The sequence below is a fragment of the Amblyomma americanum genome, chromosome 3, assembly GCF_052857255.1.
Source record: "Amblyomma americanum isolate KBUSLIRL-KWMA chromosome 3, ASM5285725v1, whole genome shotgun sequence".
Taxonomy (NCBI): Eukaryota; Metazoa; Arthropoda; class Arachnida; order Ixodida; family Ixodidae; genus Amblyomma; species Amblyomma americanum.
Window position 1 is genome coordinate 172156123 of NC_135499.1, and position 22704 is coordinate 172178826.

At 47.7% G+C, this 22704-nt stretch overlaps 1 pseudogene across 1 annotated transcript in view; it reads right to left on the reverse strand.

The window, feature by feature from the left end:
* Positions 1-22291, reverse strand: part of LOC144125425 (neprilysin-1-like) — a 49877-nt pseudogene extending 27586 nt beyond the window's left edge. Inside the window, exon 1 of the transcript XR_013313382.1 lies at positions 22032-22291. The product of XR_013313382.1 is annotated as a neprilysin-1-like (transcript). The remainder of the gene's footprint in view (positions 1-22031) is intronic.
* Between the last annotated feature and the right edge of the window lie 413 nt (positions 22292-22704).

Consider the following 22704-nt stretch of genomic DNA (forward strand, 5'->3'; position numbering starts at 1 on the left):
GCCCAAGAGAAGAAACCTTGGAGGCGTATAAACGGCACCATTGAAAGCAAGTGATATAGCACTGCTTCACGCTGTATACATTGAACGGGGCTAAATCCGAATCGCTGACTCTGGGCTCTGGCATCGGCACGTTATCCCAAATGAGCTCCGCCACCACCGTCATCAGTTCATCACAACATGCTTGAACAAGTTTTTCGCAGTGGTGTGGAAGCTATATAAGCGCGAGGATGGCATGAGGTGACGTTTCACAAGCGTTCTGTTCTCACGCAATCGATAGCCAATCTGGCAGGTGCGGAAGGCGTCGCGCTCATCGCTTCCACTCCAGTGCGATCAACTAGTGAGGTGAAGTATAATGCTGCTGACTGAGCGCGAAGGAGCATCGCTGCGGTTGTTGCATCAACAGTGGGGGCACAACAGCTGCAACAATTCTGCTCACTCACGTCTGTACCCGCATGGGAGCGCTCTCTTCTCCTAAGGCATAGGGAGCATTTCTTTTGGGCATCGACGCACGCTTCAAACGCACTCTAACACTCGGAGAATAAACGCCATCTTCCGATAGATGCGAGTCGTGCGTTTGTGCATCTCGTTCACGTGGTCTGAGAGGACAGTGCCTGGAGAAGACGAATACAAGAGATGGCACGACTGGATGAGGCAAGCGCTGCTCCTTGCCCTCTTGTCCCTTGCCTTCTCCAGCATTTTCAATTTTCTGAAAAATTGTCTTCCGGTTTATTTAGCAGTGATCTTAGCTCGAGCAATGCATGAAAGTCGCTGCAAGATCTTTTAGAAATGATAGGTGTAACCTGAAGAGACCGGAAGCGGGCAGAGTGGGTGAGGGAACAAACGCGGGTTAATGACATCCTATAGTAGAAATCAAGAGGAAAAAATGGGCTTGGCCAGGGCATGTGATGCGAAAGGCAAGATAACCGCTGGTCCTTAAGGGTAACGGAGTGGATTTCGAGAGAAGGCAAGCGTAGCAGGGGGCGCCAGAGGGTTAGGTGGGCGGATGAGATTAGGAAGTTTGCAGGCATAGGGTGGACGCAGCTGTCAAAGGACAGGGTTAATTGCAGAGACATGGCAAAAGCCTTTGTCCTTCAGTGGGCGTAGTCAGGCTGATCATGATGATGATGAATTGACATTCACAGAGAGGAACATTCACATAAAAAATTGCAAGTTTCCACTCATCGCCATTTTTTGCGTGGCATGGTCAACAGCTTTCCGCTTGCATTCTTACGTCCCCTAAACTCAAGACCGCAAGTTGCTGCTCATCGCTATTGGTTGAGTGCGTGATGAACGCATTGTGGCCTTCATGGTATAATTGAGCCACTTCGCCAATTCGATTTCTGCCGAAGATAGTAATTGCCTGGTGCCAGATAACATCACAATTGGCGTCATTAAATTTTGTTACGAGTCATGTTCTTCCGCATTTTCACTCCGCCGCCGCTGGCCATTCTGCAGGAGGAAGCTAAATAAACAGAAAAATGCGGCGTCAATGAAAAGCGATGTTGGTTATCTGGCCAGAATATAGCGACGGATGTGGAGGGCTTCGCGTAAATTTCGATCGCGCAGCATACTGCTGTCTTTTGCGTTCGACCTCTTCTCTCTGGCATGTGCATGTGCACGCAGCCGCGTTTTTCGCCCTTCATCTTCACATCCTCTCTCCACTCGACGGCAGCTGGCGTTACGCCCTCCTCCCATTGGCTGCAGCTGGCGCGACGCTCCTCCGAACTATCCCGAGCTTCTGAAGTTACTTCGAGGCTTCACATGAGATTCTTGGTTGGGTTTGACCCCGTTGAGTAGTGTTTTCCACTAAAATACTAAGCTACGGTTAGCTCAAAATTTAATTACAGTCTAGTCGACGTTGCTTCACAGCCTACGGCAGGCGTACGCAAAAGACAACCCGCGAAAAACCTTTTTTCAATGCGTGCCCACCCACGCACACAGGGCGATTGGAGGAGGAAGGAAGGCGATTGTTCTTCTCTACAATGGTTCCAAGTACCTGATGTTCTCGGGGCGAGAAAAGTTGCATGCTCTGTAGGCAACTTCTGGCGTCGCGTGGGAACGCGCAGATAACTCGCCTGCCTGGAGCCGCTTGCGCAAGAACCGCAGGCGATAAGCTCGGGACAATGGCGTCGCCGATGCGTGGGCCGACCGATAACTCGCTTCGCTTCTCCATTCTTGTAGCCGAAAGAAAACACGACAATCTCGAGGAACCTAACAAATTTCTTCCATCAATTATTGCACCAGAGCATACGATACAAACTTATACGCGCATTCTGGGAGCTCCAATGATGAAATAGTCGCGTGTTTTTCTCTTAATCTACGGATACGCGGAACTTCCTCGAGATTTTTGCAGTGTATCACCTGCTATAAGAAAGAACTGTGCCGTTTCCCCGCATACCAGCCTATGGGTTCGGGTTTTTGGCGCCGAGTCGCCCTGTTTACATGAACCCGACAGTGGCGGGTCGAGTCAGGGGGCCGGGCTGAACAAGGTCACCCCGGCTCGTAGGGTGCGCCTTTACATGAACTCCATTTTAGCGAGTCAAAACCGGCGCAACTGCAGGGACGCCCAGCGTCGAGCAGTGCAGTGTGAGCGGGGAATGGCAGCCTCAAAGATGGCGGCGCGCTTCCTCTGTCTCGGAGGCGCAACAGCGCAAGCGAAAAGCATGTTCTAATTTATCCTCTGCCCTCCTACTAACCCGACTCTGTGACTCGACAGCGTTTACAAGCACCCCGCCGGCCGTGTCGGTCTGACCTACCCCTTGCGGCGGAGTTGAGTGAACCCGACCGCTCGACACATAGACCCGGCTGGGCGGCGTTTACATCAACCCAGTAACCGGTTGGCTGCCCGACAACTCAGCGCAACCCGGCCCTGTCGCGTTCATTTAAACGGCACTAATGTAACCGGATGGCTTATCCGCTATCACCTCCACTGCCCCCCCTCCCCCCCTCCCCGAGCTCCTAAACGGCGATGTTGACGTCAGTTACATGTATGGGAGAGGTCTTGAAGGCGAGGTGAAGTCGCTCTTTACTGGGTTGGCTGAGTCAGCACAAGTTGGGAATTGGACAACATGGTGAGGAGGTTCTGTTGCGTGGATGTTCATGTTGCGTGGATGTGGTGCGAAGGGATGGAATGAGTCTTGGCTATAGGCGCAGAAAAATGTTGTTTCGCGCTTTGTGCGTGTGCCTACACGCTCAGACTGAGATCTGGTTGCAAACGTTAACCGGGGGAATGTGGAGATTCAGCAGTGAAGAATCTGTCTCGAATGCTGGCACACAAAATAGCCTCTACTGCAAAAGAAGGATTGTTTGAACTCTTTTCACGCTTACCGTATTCCACTGAACTGACACTGTCGACGAGTGATCCACACACGAGCAAAACAGAAGCGGGAGACATCCTCTGCCGGCTACGCCCGCCATGCACGTTAAGGGCGAGCCCGAATAGAGGTCTGGACGATTAAAAAAATGAGGGAGGGGGGGGGGGGGGGGGGTTTAGAATCAGGTGAGAAGACTAAGTTAAAAAAAATGCTTTCATAGGTGTTCGGCGGCTGATGACCAATGGAGGTCAACGGCGAATTCCCTTGCAGTATTCGTAACCTGACTAGACCTAGGCGTCCTCACGAGGGCGAGCCCTCATGAGAGCGTCCTCACCCTCACCTCATAAGGATTTCACGTTAGGGGGGGGGGGGATTGGCGCATTAAAATTCGTGTGGACGAGGGTGAGGGATTAAATACATGATGAGGTGAGGGCGAGGAAGCAAAGATGGTGAGGTGAGGGCGGGGGAAACCAAGAGGCATGGTCTGAGGGCGAGGATGGGATACCGAACTGTACTCCGGGCTAACGTTTCTTGTCTGTGCAGCCTGTTATGAATTCCCACTAGTTATTAGGGCGAATGTTCCCGAGGAAGATATATTTTAGGCAGTCTGGAGGTACACGAGGCGAACATGAAAGGTAGGAAGCCACTCGCCCTCTCTATCACCGCGCCGATGTTGTAAATAAAACAAACAAAGGAAGCGCGCACGAACAGCCACAGCTAGGCTTCGAAAGGAAGGAAAGACACAAGAAACGGCGAAGAAGCGGGAACGAAAGCCATACAACAGTCGGCACACTTGCTGAACGAAGGCTTACGATAGATTTACCTGCATATTCAGCAAATCGAGATATATGACCAGTTCACCAGCTTTGTTACATAATTAGCTGCAGGCGTTCAAGTGCAACATGGAAAAGTAACTTTTTGTACTTGTACCCAAGCCCTTAACATGAGAAATGAAAGCATCTGTATCATGGTGACCGGATATAGTTACGAGAACAATGTCGACATTGTGAACAGCAGGCGTAGAAAATTTTTATAAGCAAAAGTCATCGCGAACGTCAAGCACAGCCTTATAAAAATTTCAACGCTTCTGCTGAGGCAGTTTGTCAGCATAGCAAAGTTACGTGCGTCAAACGGTGGGAAGCATCGCTAATTCATCGAAGTGGTAATGCGTCGAAAGTATCGCCGAAAATGCTTGCTTAAAGATAAGTTCAGTGTTTGCTGATAAATGCACACGCATGCTTTTTGTTCGCTATCTTTGATTGCAATCGCTTTTCGACGTCAAACCCATATGTGCACACGTAGGAGGTCGCTCTGCAGATGACCTTCCAATACAGTAAATATTATGTACCGTCTTTGCCAAAGTAACCGGGCAATGGTGGTTTTTTTTTTTAGGCGCACAGCAAAGCACTTTTGGCAGCCCTTAAGCTCTGAATCTGTGCAAAGTAAGGCGAGCCCTTGTCCTCACGTTTTGACACCTTTCGGTCTTTAGGGTTGCCGTAAAGGCTCCGTAATACTGTCTAGAAGCAAATACCTGTTGCTCGGTTACTTTTGGCAAACGGGGTACGTGACAAGCACCAGTAGCTTGCATACCATTTTGTCGCCTGCAAAAGGTCCTGTGAACATGGTGCCGTGACTCGTGCAGCCGCAGAGACGGCAAATACGAATTAGCCATCTTATCGAACCCCCAACGCTCATATACTACTCAGATTCACGATACATGGCGTCTATCTTCATGACAGCATCGATCTGAACATAAAACAACATGACTCACCAACAACTGCAAAAAGGCAATTTGTTGCAGAGGCCGTCCTTTTTTTTAACCTTATCATCGCACGAACGTGATCATTATTCTTGCATACAGACAACAATTTCTGGGTGCATTTGCGCAGAATCGCCTGTCTGGCCACGTTAAGGGAGCCCTCAACACAGGCATATTCAGCGCCCCACTAAACACTTTTCTCAAGTCCTCCTCAACGTCCAAGGAGCATAGGTCACTGTGAAAATGCAGTGTCTGCTACCCTCCATCGCGACGAATTATACCGACGAGCAACCATTCAACGAGGCCCGTAGACTACAACCTTAGGGATAACGCGCCAACATTCGCAAAATGAATCGAGCTGGACTATGGGAGCTCGAGTGGACCAGTGCCTACTTTCCTCCATACCATTCGTAGTTTCACGACGAGGCAGATTATACGTCCTTCAAGCACAAGCACGCCACTAACAAATGACTCTGCACTTCAGTATACATATAAGAGTGTTCCCATTCCCGAGGCTTATTAAGAAGCCCCACTCATCATCATTATAATCCTTATCATCCTAACTACGTCTACTGCAGGACAAAGGCTTCTCCTGAGTAGTCCCACTTCCACGTACCGTAACTTACATTAAGATGATGATATGAGTCTTGAGTCCAGTCTCAGGCTCAGATCACGGTCTGTGTTTTCGCGACGGAGGTGTGCTTAGAACCTTTTGTTCCTCCTCGTTTGCTCGCAGCGGAGAGGAGGAAAGATTTACTGCCGAGACCGAGGACGCTTGTGGACGAGGCGGATTGGCGACGTCTGTGGGTGACCGTGACTCTGTGTTGGTGTTGTGTCTCGCTTTGTTTAAAGTTAAGCGCGTTGAACCATCATCGATGAAGAAGATTTCGCGGAAGTCAGGAAAATGACATTTTGTCCCTTCCCCATTTTTTACGCGGGTGCGGTGATGACCCACGTGAGGATGTGTCGGAAGCTTTGACAGAGTTCCACCATGTCGCTGCGCAGGGAAGGGGGGGGGAGGGGGGTTAGCACTTCTCGGTCGGTTCAGGGGTGCGCCACTTGGGCGTTTCAGTGAGCCCATGTGTACCTTGAGTCGAAACGAGTGAGTGAGCCGAATGAGTCGTGAATTGAGATTAGGGAGTGAACGAGCTCAAATTAGTAATGAGTAGAAATGAATGAGTAAGTCCAGATAGGCCGTGAGTAGAAGTGAGTCGCGAGTTGTAACGTGTGGCTGACCCCGGATGAGTCATGAGTCGTAGGGAACCCAAATGAGTTGTGAGCCTAATTAAGTTTGAGTTCGAGTGAGCCCGGGCCTGCGTGAGCCTGAGGTTGAGTGAGCCCACCGGTTAACCAAACTTTTGTGAGTGAGCCTGAGTGGGCACTGGTGATTTTGCCCAGGTATGCTCCATTCACTCCTGGGAGAGCTGGCCCACTCCCCTTTGCATGCACCGTGAATACTGTTAACGAGTTTTTTTTTTTTTTCGCGAGCTCAATATTTCGCAAATTGCACCTAAGTCATAGTTAAGGAATATTTTGTGAACAGTAAATTTCACGCAGCGTACGTGGCAGCACCCTTAGATCTGCCCTCTCCACTCAGGTCTGGAGGCTTTAGCAGGAACCTACTTTAGCAGGAACTCGCGAAAACACACTTACAGCTGTTGTTTCTTGCGGAGAGAATTCGTGGCAGTAATTTGAATGTTTTCCCAATCCCGCCGCTTTAGTCCGGATTTTTAAACATCCGTTAATTTTCTCCGCGTACTCACTCACCCCGTTACCTACATTTCCCACGTTACCTACATTTCACGGAGAGAAAGGTTCGCCGCAAAGAAAGAAAGGAAAAGAAAACGACCAGAAACCTGATTGACGGGTTAGGAAGGCTGCCATTTAAATATTTCTTTTGATCACGGTTGTAGAGTTGCGTCCACAATTTTCACAATTTCCATTTCTTACAGATAAGGATGAGTGTGCTGACCGGAAGAATATTTTGTTTTTGAGCGTGTGTGTGTGTGTGTTGGGGGGGGGGGGAACTGTAGGTCAGTGTTGCGCCCAAAACTATTCGTTGGGCCTATTTTTGCGAGCTATGTACGATGCGCGAAAAACGCGAAAATTAGGTCCCCGTGAAAATTAAGCCGTCTACAACTCCTGCGGGCACAGCTCTGTGCGTACAGTATTTGCATCCTGGACCTCAAGCTACCGGCGGCTTCACAAGGGATGCCCATGATCCAAGGGCCCACTTTCCTTGAGATCGTGCATTGGCCGCAACTCGCTCTATAAGGTACTTCTCATCCCACATCAGAACAATGCGTGATGTGCCGAGCCTACTAAGGAGGCACAGTCTAAGGAAAAAGACCAGAGACACAAATGAATAAATGAAAAACATTTATTGAGAAGCCTTCTCCGGACTTTGTGTAGAGCCCCTAGCATCATCATTAGGAAAGGCAGCGGGTGTCCCGTGTATACCAAAGTAAAAGCCTGCAGGCCTCATACCGATGAAGCCCGTCTCACGCGTCCACGATTCTCCACGATCTTGCTCGTCTCTTGTGTCTGGCTTTTCCGACCTTTGAATGATTTCATGTCAAATGGTTTGCTTTGGTTTACGGTGTTTAACGTCCAAAGTGACTCAGACTATGAGGGGCGGCGTAGTAGAGGGCACCGGATAATTTTGATCACCCGGGGTTCTTTAACGTGCACTGACATCGCACAGTACACGGACTTCTAGTATTTCACCTCCATCGAAATTCGACCTCCGCGGCCGGTATGGAACCCGCGTCTTTCGAGAAGGCAGCTGAGCACCATAACCAGTGAGCCACCGCGGCGGCTGGGTTTCATATCAAATGGAGTCTTTAGGGCGCATATGGGTGGTCATTGCGTAAGCTCATGATCCCTCGACGGCCGTCTCAGGTGTACTACATAGTCGGAGGAACAACATGAAGGTGATGCTGTTCGTTATCTTTGGTCACGAGGAGATGTACACGCCCAGCTGTTTTGGAACAAGGCGCCCCTTCGGTGGCCGCTCAGCGCGTGCCAACCTCGTTGATATCGGGCACACGGTTGCGTTGATCCAAGCAACTACTCTCGAAGGTCTCATCGTCGATCCTACGCTCGCCGCGCGCCCTTGTCAGTCGTTCTATTGCAGAGGTCAGACGCGCGATAAGCGGCCAGGCGCCTGTCACTGGCGACTCACTCCCTGCACGTTTCCCACGGTCTACTCGGAGACAGAATTTCATCCCATTTATAGCTCTGCTATATGACTTCTCGGCTAGGTTGCTTGGCAAAAGGTTATCTCAATGGGCCTGTTTTTACGCTCTGTTACGTTAAAGCTAATCAAGTCGTTGGCAAGTTCGTTATGAGGTCGGTAATACACGTTGTTGGGCGATTTCGGCACATTTTCTTCAAGCAACAACTTTAAAGCGAAGTAGTCCGCCGCAGCAGGAGCACCGTGCCGTCCGACTTCTTTGTGTTTTTCTGTGTCCCTTCAAAGATGACACCATGAGATACCACTTGAACTAACTTTTCGGATGAGCAAACTATGTTGGTTTCATTTCATTTTATTACCCTGAAGACCCATATGGGCATTATTAGGGTAAGAGACCTCATCAAAATTTCGCCAAAGCATTGTATTGTGTCATCACAAGTTAAAAATACAATTTATTTAAGAAACAAACAAAAAGTACAGGCTTGTTTGTTTGTTTTTTTCAACACTGAACAAATATATAGTGAGTGCGGCGTACACAAGCAGCATGTACCTTGGTACGCGTGCAGCAGGGTGACGATACACATACAAAAAGGAGCTGCGGTATTTAGGGCACAAAAAGTCGACAAAAGTAAAAATAAAATTATTTGGTTTATGGTTTATGGTTTATGGGGGCTTAACGTCCCAAAGCCACCCAAGCTATGAGGGACGCCGTAGTGAAGGGCTCCGGAAATTTCGACCACCTGGGGTTCTTTAACGTGCACTGACATCGCACAGTACACGGACCTCTGGAATTTGTCCTCCATCGAAATTAGACCACCCCGGCCGGGATCGAACCCGTGTCTTTCGGGTCAACAGCCGAGTGCCATGCATAACCACTGAGCCACTGCGGTAGTTTTGAAAATAAAATGAGAGAGATAGAGAGAAATAAAGTCAGGGAGAGAAACTCATCTCGCTGGGGCCAATAATCCTGCCTAACCGCTTAGTCGCGAGACCAAACCGTCTCCAAATTTTTCGTTGTTCGCGATGCAAACAATGTCTTTATTAATGTCGTTACATTCACTAATTACCGGATTAAGAAATGGAAACCGTAATAAATTTGTTCGTGCAAATGCAGGTTCCGCGTTATGATCATGGTCGAGGCGAGAAAATATATGAGTGGTAGGTTTAATTTTGTCGGCAGTGTAGTCAGAAGGGTTATACTAGTAGTTTGTGAAAAAAAAAAACGTTTTACGATGAACTTTGCGTTTTGTTTCCAACAACCCAAGGTTTAAGTCGTCCAGAATTTTTGATATGCTGGAATACAACGAATAGTTACGTGCAATAAAAAGCACAGCTTTGTTTTGCAGATATTCTAACTTGGATTTTAGATATGACTGATGGAGGTTCTAGATAAACAAGGCATATCCAAGTTTCGGGTGTATACTAGCGTTACAAACAAGGAATTTTCCTTCTTATGATGACAGAATGACCGTCTCATGAAACCCAAAGTTTTGTAAGTATTAGCTAATATGTAATCAATGTGTGCGCTCAAAGAGAGGTTGGCTGTGAGGTACACTCCGTACTTGTGAGTCTGTGAGCTCTCAATGGCTGCATTATTGGTCATATAAGTGTTGTACAACTCTAGGTAACGAGTTGTGAAAGGATCAAGTTAAGTTTTTTAATGCTTATAATCGCATGTCAGTCATAATACCGTGTAGTTAGACTCTGTGGGTTATTTTCGAGTTGCGAACAGTCAATTAAGTTATTTACAGAGCGATAAATGATGCAGAACGGTGGGTCTAAATATTAACATGCAGAAAACCAAAGCAATATTCAAGAGTTTCGCAAGGAAACAGCAGTTCAGAACTGAAAGCGAGGTGTAACATTATTATAAGTGTAACATTAAGAGACCGGAAAGAGGCAGACTGGGTAAGAGAACAAACACGGGTTAATGACATTCTAGTCAAAACCGAGAGGAACAAATGGGCTTGGGCAGGGCATGTAATGCGAAGGCAAGATAACCGGTGGTCCTTAAGGGTAACGGAGTGGATTCCCAGAGAAGGCAAGCGCAGCAGGGGGCGGCAGGAAGTTAGGTGGGCGGATGGGATTAAGAAGTTTGCGGGGATACAGTGGCCGCAACTGGCAAATGACAGGGTTAATCGGAGAGACATGGAATTAGCATTTGCCCTGCAGTGGGCGTAGTCAGGCTGATGATGGTGATGATATTAAGGGAGGCATCATTAATGTAGATACAAAATAATGTGGGCCCTAAGATGGAACCCTGGGGACCTCCGGATAAACTTGTTGCCTGTTATTTAGGTATTCTTCGATCCAGTCAACTACACTGCTGTCAATGTTATTCTGCCTCATTTTATGTATTATTCGTTAGTTCACAACGCGGTGAAGCGCTTTCTCAAAATTGTAAAATATGGCGCGTCGATCTGTTCTAAATTGTGTAAAATGTAGTGGATATCCGTGGTCAAGTCAAAGACCTCGTTTAACTTGACCGACCACGTTGAAAACAATGCTGATTATCAAAAAGTGTGTGCTTGTTAAAGAGAAAATTATGATTTGCGAAAATCGGACATGATCAAGTAACTTGCACGGTATAGATATGCGCGATATGGACCTATAATTTCTTCTATTATTCGCATTATCCGCTTTATATGAAGAAATCAGGTAGGGAAGTTTCCAGTTATCTGGGACAACTACTTCATCAAGAGATGTTTGAAAAATGCGAGACAAAAATTGCTGCTCAAATGTGTTCTGTGATTTTTAGTACCATAGTAGTGATATGTTCAAGTCCAGAGCTGCAGGACGATGACCGCCGTTCAATCGCTTTGAGGACACCACCAGCTCTTATAAAAACACCAGCCCTGATGGCTGTGGTACAGGGAGTTAAGCTCAGGGAACAAGTGGATTTTTCATACTGACAAAACACTACAGAAAACGGCATTGAATTCGCATTCAACTTTCTTAGGCTCTACGACAGTTCCAGATTCGTGACTGCAGTTAGGCAATTCTTTCAAAAACGCAGGAGAAATATCCCTCTGAATAGGGGGGGGGGGGCTTGGTTCGAAAAAATTTTGGCATATATCAACATTATAGAAACCAAATTTTGCTTTCTCAATTTCTCGTTTGCATACCTTTGCGAACTTCGAACGTTCGGACCAGTCGCTGTCAGCCTGACTACGTAGGCTTAACTGCACATCGGTTTCTTTTTATTTATGCGACGCTTTATGTGTCTTGAGAACCATGGCTTGTCATCTGTAATGTGAAGCCACGTTTTCTTTGTAAATTTTTCCTGTATCCTTTGATTTTATCTCGAGAACTAATCCAGTGTTAGAAGAGAGTGCAAGCTTGCTAGTATTGCAAAAAGGAATGCCAGTTAACTTCAAGCTCGCTATTCCGAACATCTCAGTCAGCATTGGCGCAATCATAAATAGCATTTTCACGCAAAGATTTCATATATGTATACAGCTCTTGAATAATTTACGCGTTCTGGCCGCAAATTTTAAGGAATCGTGATGCAAAGGCGCTTTTTATAGTCTTCTTCCCACACCAGAGATCAGCGATTTCTCCTACGTGGTCGAGAGGCGATGTGCGAAATCTCCCGTCGAAGCGCCATTACGTCGAATGCAAGTGAGTTTAAGCTGAGCGAATTTCAGTATAGAGAAGAGCTTTTAGTTCTGCTAATATTTTGGAAAGCACCGAAGTACTGCTTCCGGGTAACAATGCACCGTCTCGGCTGATTTTCAGCTCGCCCACGAAAATGCGAGCATGCCCCGCAACTCCGAAACTGTGCAACTTGCTTCACGAGTTATAGCCTTACACAAATTTGTTGGAGAGCGACGCTTGTCTGGTGAAGGTGAAAGCCTTCGCCATTCATCAGGGATCTGTAGCTGAGATTGTGTTAAAAGCATAGAAGACCACTATGGTGGCGGTTTGGGCTAGTTGAGGCGGCATATCGATGAGACACAACGTGGGTGAAACAACACAAACGAGAGACTTCTCCTCTCACTTGTGTCTTGTTTCACAAGTGCCGTATCTCGTCGCATAAAGAACTCTCTGAGTTTACGGCAGTGACAGTATCGCGTGCCAAAGTTTAACTTAAAATTAGTGCATGCCATGAGATGTTTTAGACATTCAATAAACGCCTTTACATTACACATTAAATGCGCACTAAAGCGCTCCCAACGGCATAAATGTATTTGGGATAAATCAGATGATTTAACACTCAATTGCTTCGGTTCATCAAATTATACCGAAAATTATTTCAGCAAACTCTCGCTTTTCTTCAATGTCCCCTGAAGTTCGTTCAAGTGGGGTACCACTGAACTCTAGTTCACGGTCAACGTAGGATAGATGTCAGAGCCAAGACAACTTTTCTTGCACTAACGTTCACTGAAATAAAACTAAGCAGGCAACGTTAGCTGGTAAAGAATTGTAGAGAATTTCTCGCTGTGAACAAGAAACCTTGAAAAACACCTGAAAAAAAAAAGTGCTTGCATGCAGCGATACCTCAATGAGGAGTTTCAGGACGCCCATTATTTTTGTGATTTCGTTTCGTTGTTTCATTGTACTATCGCGGGTAAAAGTAACAGACCCGCCCCTCCAACTTCCGACTCGTGCCACTCTGCGTGGGGGTGCCACCTGACAAGCACTACTGGTATCGAGAAGGCCCCACTGCGCCGATCTCGACACCAGGAGTGCTTTGTCAGGTGGCGCCCCCACGCAGAGTGGCACCGATCGGGAGTTTTGGAGGGATTTGTTACTTTTTCCCTCGATAGCACAACAAGCTCTGCGAGCGACACGGTACGGCCCTTGTAAAAGGCACACAGCACTCAGGGGATCGCCTCCTGCTTTTGTGGATAGATGCTTCTTCGGTGCCATTCCACAGGTCTCGCATCATAAAGCAATGAAGCAAACCGTGCACTGCTGGTCGAGTCGGAAGTCACGTGACCCACTGTGCCCTTATCCTGTCTCTTAACGCTACACATAACGTTTTTTCTTTCCATAGCTCTCTGCGCTGTACTTTTCTTTAGTGGAACCCTTTTCAATTATCGTCGACGTTTCTACCCCACAGGTGAATACCAGCAAGATACAGCTGCTATATACTTTTCTCTTGAGGGATATTGGTTAAAATATCGACATCCCAAATCCAAGGCAAGCCACGAGCGCTTGCCTCATGAGGAGATTTATTTTCTCCTTGAAAGGAACACTGAGAACAAGTGCATCGGTATTTGTCCTTTGTAAAAATTGATGGCACGGGTTTTTCTGGATGCGTTGTTGTTTTAACGGCAGCAAACGACGCCTTTATGGCTGAGAAAATGAAATTATAAAATGCAACATTATTTTCCCGGCCGCTAGTCAATGCTAACTGGTGACGTCAAGAACTAAAAGGACTCCGCAGTCACCGTTTAGAAGTTGATGACGGTCTACATAGCCTAGCCTCAGAGATCCCCTGTGTGAACACGGCCGATGGTGGCGATACGTGTAATTAATTCCTACTACCATTTCTGGCTTATAGAAGTTCTATTTTAGATTAAAGTAGCCTTCTTGTTAATAAAATGAAGTAATTCTTCTATTGCTGCTTGAAGAACGCTAAGTGCCCCATTTCGCGTCGAAGAAAAAAGGGGAAAAATTGGAGGGGACACTTCAGGGCTCCGCCTTACGGGTATGACGCGATAGCGTAATAGATTAATTCCCATATATTCGTAATTGGTCATTCTCTACTTTACATTCATAGATCAGTGGGAGTCCCCATACCCCTCCTGGCGCAGTGGTGCAGCGGTTAATCGATGCGCCACTACACTGAGATGGCAGGTGCTGCCACCGGTCGGCCTTGTGCGACCCAGTTTGCTTTTTGCGAGCGACCAGTCATTAATTTAACTGCCATCTGCCACGGTGGGCAGTTTGCTCACTATTCGGGGGGCAGGTTGTGATGACGCTGCATGGCCACGTGACCTATGTGGCCCACCTTCTTATTAGGCTGCCTCTCTGCGGATTTTTCGCTCACCGTCAACGACGCCGACGCTGGATTTTCTGCGACACGAGCTCCTTAACGCTATCGCGTCAAAATATTGCACTTTGCATGATATATATGCTTATGGCGGCAAGATGGCTCCGTAGAGCGGATACCGGCCCCGAGTGTAATTTCTATCCAGTTCACACCTTTTACACTGTCGCATTCCTGGTGTATTTGTTCTATATACATCACGCTCTACATAACCACTACAGTACAGCCATTCCACATTGACGGAACCAGACGTCCCTTGCATATGCTTTTATATACAATCCTAAAACCGGCACATCCGGATGTTTCGCCAAGATAGGGCGCTTTCAAAGGCCGGCTGTGGTATCCAGGTTATTTGCCGTCAGTTCGTCCTTAAGCCACTGATATGCACTCTTTTACGGCAGTATCTGCCCTTTTTTCGCCATATGAGCCCGATAAGAAATGCGGAGCTCCGGGAAGTCAATGTCAACCGCTTTTCTTCAAGCCCACGTCACTGCACTGAAGTTACACGAAAGCAGGCAACGAAGCGACCACCGCAGCAACACAAGGAGGCACCACCTCTGTATCGCCTAGTGTACAAATATGCTGGACATTATAGAGGCCACCGCGGACAGCCAGCATGTGTGGAGAGCCATATGTGACACCATCATTCCCTCCAACCTTATGAAATCCACCCCTGCCTCAGGGCCACCATTCAGTGGATCCGGAGCCACTCAGATGTATCAAGGGTTATAACTGACACATGCCTTAGAAACGTTGTGCTCAGACTTACCAGCACGTTCTTAAAGTTCTGAGAATGGCTACTCCCAGCGGCCTCTGAGCCAGCAAGTAGATCTTACCCTCGCGGCGCTTTTCCCTATCTACCGAGGACAGCACGCACTGACCACGGTGTTACAACATGAAGGCCAGTGCCGCATTGCAGAAGATGTCTACCAGTTTCTCATCGACAAGGACAACCTAAATTCGGTGTCAGATGTCATCCGACACTGCCGGACATTCGAGACACTCAAGACTCGCCGTATCACGCCGCAGTTTGGCCTGCTGGTCACTGCTGCGACCGTATCGAAGAGCCCCCATCGCAGATTCTTCTGAACACCATCCGTGAAATAGTAAGCGACGAGCTGGTACGACGAGAGCAGCTTGCCCGGCTCTGCGGCTTCGCTGACCACAGCTATCCTGTTCGAGCCCCTGTGCCTGCATGGCGCCCGCCTTCCACGCCTCCATCAGTCAACGTCATTTACTGCGCCTGCCGCGACGGCCTCGACATTCCGCATCCAAGACCCGACCCGCCTAACTTCACCTTCAGGGGAACGAGCGAAAATTTTGTGATTAATATTAGATCCGTTAAAACGTTTTACTTTGTCCCATCCTCGGGGGAAATATGCGACAGTTCCGTACGTATAAAGAGGCGGCCCTCCAAGATGAAGGAAATGCTCAGTCTTCCAATGAATGCACACGATCTTCAACACCCTTTTCGCAGGACAAACATGATATTTAGACAAAACCTGGAACTGTTTTGTTCCGTGATCCGTTACAAACTGCGCCGTTCTACAGTCAGACTTCGTGCATAGACTCTGTGCGCTGTCCTTTTGAACCGCCCCCTTGTTCGTAACTTTTTCAGTGTCACCGCTGTGGCCCTTCGATTCGTTCCTGTCGAATGGATATGCGACATTGCTCGATTGGCAATACGGGATCGCAAGCTTTAGGAACTGATTGCAGGGCAGACCGAGCTTGCTCTATCGTCATGGTGTGTTGTTCAAGTATCAGTCCAAGTCAGGCAGATTACGCCTCTCAGATTCCAAAGGAATTATTCAGATTTTGCCATTCACCTTGTTTCATTTTCGCCTTCTGTGGAAGACATGGAGAGCGTTCTCTCTATGAGAGTGTTCTCACCAGTTATTTTCAGAGTGTTTTCTTCATGTGTTCTTCGTGCCCATAGACCCTTTCAAAAATAGTAGGTGGGTGCCGCCATATTGAGCACTGGGCTGTGCTCGTAGTACAGGAAAGAGTTGACGATTAAGTCCCCCTCGCGTTCTCCCCAGCGACCTGAAAACCGGGTTCTCCAAGGGTCATGAAACTATGTAATCATACATTTGGTTTTTCATGTTCTGACCGCTACAGATCGAAAAAACAAAGGAACGAGCATTTTAAGCTGGCAATAAAAAATTAGGGGCGATAAACTGGATTGATGCGGAGGCTAGCATTTTTCTTTTTCTCGCCAATATATCCCAATTCTGATACTAAACCAATTCTGATTCCGTTGTCTTTCACTCGCCAAATTATTCCCATTCTGATTATATTCCAATTCAGCTCTTGTCCAATTCTGATTCTATTGATTCTTATTCTATTCCATACACAACAACTGTGGACAAAAACATTTTTGAGCGAGAAGCCGTTTATGAATGCAATTTTTTTCATATAATGTAAGATTTCACTATAAGAATCAATATATCCGCAGATCACCCGATGGCAGCTAGGCTTGATTTTTTCTTTTTATTAACGTTTTTGCTATCGTCACAATTGTAAAAGCAGATATCAAATAAAACTCTCGACCAAAAAAAGTTTCGTGACAGCTTTGATCTTAGCTTTTACCACGGTTACTTTCAACATTATCGGTGTTTGCACTTGTAAATATTACGAAGGGTGCGTTAATCTAGAAAGAGTGAGAAAGAGGAAGGCAATGAGGGTCACCGATTGGCGCACAGCACAGCGTATGCTAACGACCGCTGGAGATAAACGCAGCACAATAGGCACCGCAGTTGCTGAAGAGCATCGCAGGCGCACGTGGAAAACCCTCCGCCAAAGGCTGTGCCGTGACCTACTTCGCTGGCGCGCTTTGCCGTTCTGGAGGTCGAACGCGGCGACGTCTGAGACGCAGACTTGCGTCAGCTCTCGGCCGATTGACGCTCACTGAACACAGTCCTACAAACTGCACAGTCAGATAAGGCATTGTTCAAGAACAGCGCTGTTTGGGTGACACGGATGAAGTTAACGAAGACAAACAAGAATGGTTAAAGGGTTAGTGTGCTTAACCGTTCCTGTCTCTCTTCGTTAATTGTACCCGTGTAACGTAGTTGAGTGTTCGTAGGAATTCTGTCTGGAGAGGAGGAACCATAACAACAAATGAACGAACACTCGCAAAGTTAGAAAAAAAAATAGAGCAATGTTGACTTTTTATTTTTTTTTCTAATTTGGAGAGTGTTCGTTCATTCGCTATCATGTATCATTGTAATTCCAAGCAGCGCAGCTCTTACATAATTAGTTTTTTGGGGAAAGGAAATGGCGCAGTATCCTTCTCATATATCGTTAGACATCTGAACCGCGCCGTAAGGGGAGGGATAAATGAGGTAGTGAAAGAAGAAAGAGGTGCCGTAGTGGAGGGTTCCGGAATAATTTCGACCACCTGGGGATCTTTAACGTGCACTTACATGGCACAGCACACGGTCGCCTTAGCGTTTTGCCTCCATAAAGACGCAGCCGCCACGGTCGGGTTCGAACCCGGGTACTCCGGATCAGTAGCCGAGCGCCCTAACCACTGAGCCACCGCGGCGGGGATTGAACAATGCGTTTTCGACAAGCCCAATCGCAAGCAGATCTCAACTATACCCAGCAACGCAGCGGCAAGTGCCTGAAATGAAGCCCTTCAATCAATGGCGTCGACAAACTTTCATGAGGTCGCGGTCAACCACCTGGCACTTGCCATGCCCTGCGATTCCACGAACTAGTCTAAGAAGGATCGGCAGAAGCATTTGTTTGTTCCTTTGCGGATGCTTCATCGGCTCATTCGGGAGTTGTTATATTTTTTCCTATAAAATACTGGGAGTTGTTATATTTTTCCTATAAAATACTACATAGACGCCACACACAGAGAACTCGCTCCATAGATTCGCGCTGCGTGTTGCAGGTGCTGCGTAGCAAGCACTTTCGGTTGTCGTCACCGGAACGTCAAGGCAAAAAGAAAGCGCGGCAGCAATGCTGTGCGCCTTTTTGCATGTTAATGAGATGATAAAGCCGGGAGGTATCATTCAGCCCGAAGAGAAGGCAGCTTTGGGTGCAGAAAGTGCGGATTGGCAAGGCTGTGACAGCGTAGATGGTCGTGTGTTCGCGGCGTTTTCAGGCGGAGGAATACTTTCTTCCAGGTGAGGACTCGGTGCCATATTATAGCTTTATTTAGTTTTCATTGAACGACTACAGTGACAATCGTGGCTACTCGTTGTAATTGCTGCCGCGATGCAACCGTAACGCTCGCAAAATCGTACCTCATCGTAACCCAAGCTGAAGTTAAAGCGCCGGCATTTTATTTTTTCATTTTTGCGTTTTATATTTTCGTATTGGTATCTGTTTACCCTAAACACTCGTGCTTCACGGTCCGCAAAATAAAACTTCGACGCGAAGAGACAGGATTCGACGGTATCGATTTCACGCCACAACGTTCAGACGTGAGCAGGCTTGTATCAGTGCTCTCAAGCGGTCCAGTGAAGAGCAAACGCAGCGATATTTTACAGCAGGTACTGCGTTTCACGGCCAGATACTTGCGCTGAAGCGAAGTTGCATAGAAATAAAGGCAAGTAACAAGAACACTGCCCATAACATAGCACTTGCGCGCTATGGTTTGGTCCGCGGCACACCGTTGCAGCGCTCTAAACAAACCTGCTCACGAATGTACAGTCCTTGTCAAAAGTATACAGCCCAAGGGGTCTGCTTCTCAGCCATGCAGCGCGGCTACTTTTGCATACTGGGGGACCCTAATCTCACAAAGGCGGGAGGGACTTGAGTCCTCCACCCTCCAAAACTTAGGACTGTCAAATGGGTAAAGAACCTCGCTGCACGGCTTGGAAGCAAACCCCTTAATTGGGCAGTATATTTTGACCAAGACTGTACATACAATGACGTTGCTTGCTCGACTGAAGTGATGGCCACGCGAAAATGGCACTGACGCTTGCTGAATCGAAATCCAAGCATACGACGAGCGAAACGATAGCATACGATAGAGCGAAACCACCGCAAACCATTCTAGTTTTCAGCGCTTCTCAATGATTTCGCAAAGCCCCGCTTGCCCTAGCAATGCAACAGTAAACCCGATGCACACTTGTATTTTTCTGAATTTCTCACCATTTATATATGAAGGCTCAGCGCTGGATTGCTTGATATCGTTAAAAACATTCCGGAGGGGGGCGACGATTGTGTGCGGTCCCACTTGCACGACTGACGTTTGCCGACCCAAGTCGGCAATCTCCCGTTTGTCATCGGTTCTGTTTTAAACCCATGCACAAATACAGTGTGTTTGTTAGTGTAATGGTGCTTACCTTAAATGAAATACGCTACTCAATTATGCAATCAAGAAAATTAGTTAATGCACCCAGACTGATCACAAACGCCATTCTCTACAGTTGGCAGCTTGGCTCGACTGCGGCGCCGCCGTCATCGCCAGTAGCGGCAACGGTAACGCCGCGCTAAAATTCTCTATTGTTCGCTGCCTTGACGGAAACATCACGACTGTCGATACAACAGGCGCGAGCCGGTCGAAGACCGGCTTTACTAACGAACAGCTTTGCGAATGATATATAGTGGGGTCTAGCGGGCCATAACTGCACCTACAGCTACAAGGCGTGCCCTCTCCGGATTAATGATTTCGACCACCCTTAAAGCGCACTGAAATCCTTCAGTGCACGGGCGTTTTCTGCATCTGGCCTACATAGAAATGGTGCCGCCGCAGCAAGAATCGAATTTACACGTGTTCAGCAGCAAAATGCTGTATAGACTTCCAGACGCAGTTGCAGCCTCAACACTTCAGCGAGACAGAAGACATAGATGATGGTACAAAAAAAGAGCAATACAGTTTCAAAATATGCACCCCGTGGACGGGTTTAAGATAGCACTAACACAGCGGGAAGAAACAATGATTGGTAAAAACAAGCGAAACAAGACTGGCGCCATCCTGGCGCCTGCGCCAGTACGGCGCTTGTTTCGTTTTGCTTGTTTGGCGCCACAACGGCGCCTGTACGTCCTGCTTGTTTTTCCTCTTCGCACTTGTCGTTTTCTAGTCGTGTTGACACTGATCATGAATAAACTGGCCCCCAAAACCAGTACTCTTGCAGATGCGATAAAAAATCACGAGCTTCATCGGTGCGAAGCGCGTTTTCGGGATCAGTGTTGACTCTAAGAGCACAGTTTTTTTTTCTTCACCTTACCCCGTGACTGGGGGTGCAGAAAAAACAAACGCCTACCATCCATGGTTGCCGACAAGAAAGGCGGCTGACAGTCACTAGCCGCACTTTCACGGCAGAATTGTTCTGCGAACACTACCACTACTTCGGATTCCCTCTAATAAGCTAAGCACAGCTCTGACGCTCTTTCACTAATATCACTCAGTATTATAGATAGCTGCCACCTGCCGTATCAGGGCGGGAAGATGTAACAAGACGTGCCTGTAGCCGGTTGGGGTATCGAACGCTGTACACTAGTGGCCCAAGACAAAGAGACGAATAAATCGAGGAAAACAGCGGTTACAAAAGACAGCGCCCTGTTGATGCCCGGGCACGGAAATAATTTGGGGCACGCGTTAAATTGCGGAGAAAAAAAGCAAAATGTTGAAAGTTCAGAAATCCCCAGGTTGCTGCACGATCAGTTTTGCGCGATATCTTCTTTTGTCCGATATGCTGTGCTTGCCCTGCACTCCCTTGTTTGAACACCAAGCCATCTGCCCATTGCACTGTACCTTACTAGTTTGTGTGTGCGTATGCTTTGCGTCCCGCCACGAGGAGGCATTGTCCTTCCGAAAGAACGAATATCGAGTCTCTGATGCCAATGCAGCAATGGGGAATTCCTAATCCCTTGAGTGCTCAGCACGTGCAAGCTCAGCGGGACGTTACGCAGTTTTTCTCAACCGCAGTAGATTAGACACTGCTGTTCTGTTCATATTCTTTGCGTCGAGCGCCAAAGGGTTCATTCGCCAAAGTGGCCAACAAAACAATTAGCCAACAGTAAGTCCCGAAACGTGCGAGCTAAAACGAGTACCGAGAACCGCGCAACTGCTTTTCAGTTAGCGTGCCTGAGGAAGGAAAATGTGATGTTACCTAGAGTTGGATAGTTACGACCAGCATACGCAGAGCTGTCCGTGAAAGGGGACATGAGTTCGCAACTGCAGATCTCCTTTTAATTATTTTTGTTGAGTCGCCCCTTTACGTGCCTCACATTACTTTTTATTTATGAACAGGGTGAAAAGGTTTTTTGTTTTACCATCCGGAGTTTGTTCTCTTTTTATTCCCGTTAACATCATTGATGTACCCCTACCAACCCAAGGGTTGCCTCAAAATGAAGGCTACTAAAGATGTTGAGGAAAGTAAAGTTCGTTCGTAACTTCTTCCCGTACACTGATACGCTCCGGCGAGCTCTGCACATAAGCAGAAGGTGAGGGACGTACGTTTATAAACCAATAGGAAGGAATCAGAGAAAAAATATCTTCTGTTGTCCCGCACGACAGACGCAAACCTAATTCGGAGCTAAAAGGGAAAGAAAATAGAGAAATAGAGAAAGAAAAATCACGTGCGTTTAACTTTCTACACGACTGTATTCATGCAGTCGTTCCTTGAGTGCCTCCCTATGCATTGCGGCAGTATATGTAAATATACACAATGAAAGAGAAAGCTAAACGTGTTCTGAAAGCGAGAAGCGTGCTCCGAGTAGGCTAGCAAACATTCTGTCGAATGCCACCCAGAAAACAGCTGTGCGCGAAGAAGGGAATAGTATGGGTGTACACACACTCACCTGTCCAGCGTCGGGGGCCGAGGCACATCCAGGTGATAAGACTTCCTCGGCGTGTCTCCGAACGGAAGGAAGCCGAGTAGCATGGCACTGTTTGCCTGCCGGCCAACAATCATATAGATCACGCGAACACCTCCGGCACAAAGGACTGCAGCCTCGCTTTTCTCTATACGCGTCGGCGCCAAGAAGAAGCGGCGGCGGCAGCGGTTCCGCCTCGACGCGCACGCGAGCAGAGCAAACTCTTCGCTTTCCTTCGCGCCGTCAGCCTATAGTGCCCCCTTATCGCGGTCGCCAGATAGATCGGCGAGCGCCCATGTGTCTCTGTGCGTGTGTGCGTCTGTTTGCGCGCCCTCGCGGCCTCCCTGGCGTCACCGAGAACGAGGGGAAAACACAGAAAAGAGTGTACGAGGACGGCGGTCGCGATTCCTCGCACTACTGTCGAACATCGTTATAACGAAAGTTGTTATAACGAGATAATGGATATACCGAAGAAATAACAATTCCCCTTGGGAGCTCGGTCAGCACGGACTATAACGAAACTCCGGCTATAACGAAGTTATCGCCAGTCCCCTTCAACTTCGTTATAAAGAGGTTCGAATACTGCAATTTTCTTTTCTGAATCTAGCGTTGATTTTTTTTTCTTTTACCCCAGCGGTGGCCAAGTGGTTGAGCATCC